This window comes from Piliocolobus tephrosceles, chromosome 3 (genome assembly GCF_002776525.5).
Source record: "Piliocolobus tephrosceles isolate RC106 chromosome 3, ASM277652v3, whole genome shotgun sequence".
NCBI lineage: Eukaryota > Metazoa > Chordata > Mammalia > Primates > Cercopithecidae > Piliocolobus > Piliocolobus tephrosceles.
This window is the reverse complement of record NC_045436.1, coordinates 110146324-110151242: the sequence shown is the minus strand read 5'-3', so window position 1 is coordinate 110151242 and position 4919 is coordinate 110146324.

Here is a 4919-nt window from a genome sequence, read left to right as displayed (position 1 = left end):
TCAGTATGATGGAATTGCTAGTTCAGGCACCCCAGGTCCCCTGCTCTCTTACAGTTTGGCGTGCTGGTCCCTGCAACTGGCTAACAGAGGCGCACAGAAGCAAAGCTCTCACAGAAGCTGACAGTTTTGCACTCTCCAACACAGAAGAATCCTTTTGCACAAGGGAAGAATAATTTTATAAAATGTATTCTTCCAGTTGAAGGCACCTGAAGAACTCTTCTAAATAACTGATGTGAGAACTTTCCATTCTGGGAGTAAGTGAATCACAGAAGATTCATCCCTTCCTGTTCTCTATTAGCTTTTTTGAGTCACCATCGCCTTTGGGAGTAGAAAGCAGAGACCAAGAGGAAGGAAAAGATACATTTATGGAATGTAATTAGGGCTTCACTCTTTCAGTAAGAATTTTTCCATTAAACGAGTAAGATCTTTTCTAATAGCATATTCCACCAAATCATAGATTTTAAAGTGTTTGTTTAAAAAGCAAGTGAAAGACAAAAAGCATGTTTAGCTAAATTATCTTTGTATAGTGTATTTCATAGAATGTGGATAATTTACCCACATTGTATCAAGTTTATATTTTTAAGCAAATAAGAATCCTTTGAGTAGATATAAATAATCAAGAACATAGACCTATTTCATAACCTTCTTCCTGAAGCAAATTCATTTATATAGTTTGATGAAGGGAAAGCTGAGAAAATTTAATAAAGGTCTTCAAAAAGGTGTGGACTTATTACATATTAAATGTGCTTTTCTGCCACGGAGAATAAAGTGAAGAAAATGGATTTCAGTGGTAGAGATTTAGGTACAAGTTGGATGAATTTTCAGAGAGTGAAGATTATTACACTTGGGGAGAGGCTTAGTGATGAAGGATGAATTGCTTTAGTAGTAGAATTCTAAAAAAGTGGAAAGCCTTGAATATTTAACGAGATTCAGACTGAACATTTGGACAGGTCATAGAATGCTTCTGTTTTCTCTACTGCAAAACGAAGGTGGTGGTTTCTTCTAAGTTTTAAGCATATACTTGTTTGGAGGCAAGGGAGTAGACTATTTGAGTGGTTGAAGTTTTCTCAGGCAAAAGCTTATTTATAAGGGAATCTCATAACTGCAAATACAAGTCCCCTAGATTATACTCTGATACAAGAGCTTCAGTGAGAACTTCTGGTTGTGTCCTCCTATTCTTGGGGAAACAGACTTTCAGTTCCTATAGTTGTTAGCGGAACACCACAGGTAGAGTTTATTTCACATCCTGATGACTGGGAAATGGCATGTGCACTAAGCCCTCAACAGCACTGGAGAGTTTTAGGGTGTGTGTCTTCAGTACTGTGGGAGCTGACGTTTGCGTTGCTGTTTCCTAGGAGGAAACAGCAGCTTCTGCCTGCCATATGTTCATATAACACTGCATGCCAACTTGCATGCCATATCATGCCAGCCTGGAAACAAGTATGTTCACCAGTACTATATTAGCATCATCCTACTTGCAATCTAATTAATAACTAGCTGTCTTCCTGCAGCCCTTGAAGACAAATGTGAAAGCAACTTTGTCATGTTTATTAAGAATCTACTTATCTTCTGGCATTTTAATATGGACAATGGAAAATGGAAATTTCAAAATCTGTGGAGCATTGATGAATCTGAAGGAAAGGTTCAAAGGATTCTTTTTACTGTTTTGAAACTTCCTGTGAATCTGTAATTATTTCAAAATCAAATGTTTAAAAAATATGATACAAACTCAGGGATGCCCTCACATATCAATAGAATAATCAGTACTTTATTTAACATCAATTCTGGTATTTACAAAGTTTATAATTGTAAAGTTCATATCGAAAATTGGAACTCTGATTCCATTAGGTCTTTTAAAGATCACTTTAGTATGAATGAAAGATTGAGAGTAAAGTTACGAGAGGTGAATGTCGACTTGCCAAGGAGGCTAATGGCTAGACCTTTCTCTGCTTCATCATCCTGCCCAAAGTTATCCCGGAGAAGAGTTCTTTACTGTACTCAGATTGGGCAGTTGGTGAGTAAAGGGTCCGTGTTTTGTTGGAGCACAAGTGATTTTGCAATTTCAAAAGAAATATTGACTCCAAAAGAAGTGAATATGTATCTTGGACATCTTTACTTTGAAGACTGTCAATGTAAGATCAAATGACTGCATAAGGAATATTTTCTTCCTCTAAATTGAACTATATTCAGGAGTAATTAAGGACACTATGGTTTGTTGTTGTTGTTGTGGTGGTGGTTTTTTTTTTGGTAAAGAAGAACATAAAAATTTGTTTCCTTGTGAACAATAAATAGTGCGATTTCTTGATAGTTTAAGAAAATTTGTGCCATTGATAAATAACTAAATTTAATTAGGGGAAATAATTATTTTCAACTTAAAGAGTGAGCTAATATTGGTACTTTAGCACCCTAAAGTTATTAAGAAGAAACTAACTAGCTGTTTCCTAATTTTGCTACAAAATTAGACCAAATTAAGAAAACAATGTTGGTCTAAGTAATGTTGAAATGTTAAATTTCTTACTAAAATATTGTATAATAGAAATTAGACTGTGTAAATTCATTTGGCTAATGTATATGCAATGAGGTATGAAAATACAGTAAAATTTTGTTAGAATAAGAGAAGTAAAGGGGAACTCATGGTATCATGCCAGTCTTCTAAGAACCAGGTAGGGGATGTGGTAGAGAGGCTGGTATAGTGAGCTAGAATCCAGAGAATCTATGTTCTAATGCAGTAGTCTTCTTATGATCATTAAGCAGATGTAAAGGGACTAAATGAATACCATGACTTTGTTAATGTGTATTATAACTCTTCCTGACAAGCATACACACACACACACACACACACACACACACACACACACAGAGATATACACACCTATAATATACACACATACATATACAACACACACATATATATTATATATATGTATGTGTATATATGCATGTATAGTATGCTATATACACAAATAAGTCTCCACAGATTTTGAACTTTCCCCTCTGTCAATAAAAGAAAATAAAAAAAGTATTTGTAAGTAATAAGATAACTTTTTTAGGTTTTAAAACTGGTACTTTTCCCAATAGCATCTACGGATTCATATTTGATGTTGTGAAAAGAGAATTTGTACAGTTTTCCAAACTTGTTGGATTTCTATTAAAAGAACCAAATTTCCTGGAAGGAAGTGAGGATTTTATTCTAATTTAAACCAGACTGTCAGATATATATTTAGAACAGAAAAACTAAGTACAGCGATTTGAATTGATATCCTGTGCAGAAGCAGAGGCCTAAAATATATAATAGCTTGTTTTATGGGCAAAACTATATAGTAAAGTCTTCATTGACAATGGAATGAGACACAGATTTAGAGGAAAAGAAAGGGAGTAAGGTGCATTATAAACACTTAACTTTTGTCTTTTTGTTTCTTTTGATTGGAAACTACAATGATATTTAGCGTATGAATTATGATTTAGTAAAGAGGTTTTTATCTCAGGAGTTATGTCATCAGTATTATAGATTAATGCTAAGAAATTAACAGAGGTTCATGGAAAGTGAGGTGGGGGCTATGTTCCAGTTACGAATTGTTGCATAACATTGAACATTTTTCTGATGCTTACATTCTGTGGGTCAATAATTCAAGAACAACCTATCCATACTGCATGATATCTAGAGCCTCAGCTGGGACAAGTTGAATTGCTAGAGATGGTTGGAATGGTTGACATTCTCGAGTGGCTGGAACATTTGGGGCGGGGGGCGCTATTACCATTTCTTCTCCACACAGTTCTTCTACATGCTACTCTGGGCTTCCTAACAGCTTGTAGGCCTCAGGGTAGTAAGGGCTGTTACATGGCATTTGGATTCCCTCAAAGAGAGAGTTCCAAAAGAGGAAAAATAGAAACTGCCAGTCCTCTTAGGAATTAAGCCCAGAACTGGCAAAGCAGCACTTGTGGCATATCTTGTTGGTTCAAGCAATGAGAGGCCAGCTGAGATTCAAGGACTCCATGGATTCCACCTTTCGATGGGGGAGTGACATACAAGTACATATATAGAAGTCAGGAATTGATGGTGGGCACCTTCGAGATAAGCTACCACAAGCCATAAGGAAATTTTTTAGTTAATATAGCTTTGTAAACACATGTGTAGTTTTAAATAGATGATGTGCCATTATTTGTAATAGGTTAAAATCCATGAACTACAAAAATGTGTCTGAATCTGTAGAAAGCCAATTTCAGACATAAATTCAGGTGCAGCAGGAACACAAAAAGTTGTATTAGACTCTGAAGTTGTCTCCATGGAAAAAATAATACAGACCAAATGCCTGAGTCACTTTAAACTAGTCTGGAAGAAAAGTATGCAGTATGGGTCAATGTTGTACTGGAAAGGAGGTACTACTGTTCTTTTTAACCCTAATATCTATAATGCGTTTTAAATTTGTCTTCTTTTGTGGTCAATAAAACTATGTGATAAAGTTTATTGAACTGTGAACATTGTCCATTTTGGGGATTGTAGCCAAGCATGTGACCAGGTGCCTGGGATGCTACTGAACTGCATAATCTATCACCTAATGCAATTTGTGGGTGCATTAAAGAAGTTAAGCATATTGCAGCTGTGAAACTCCTCTAAGCAGAACATGTATTTCTCTTCTGTGAAAAAAAGTGCAGAAATTCTTTCATCAGGCTATTTGCAAGTCCCTTGCTTCTCCATGTCAGCTGCCCTTGGCTGCAAGATAGCCATAAAACATTTACTGCAAAGCCATGAAGAATCCATATGTCCATTTGATGTGTCAGGCCACCAAGAAGCCAGAGCTTGTGGGGAAGCATAAGGATATCTGAAGGTGACACATGCTGTCAGTTGATGAACAGAGATGCAGAAGGGAATTCTGGCAGCCTCTATCTTGGCCTTGACAACTTGTGATGGTGACCAGGTG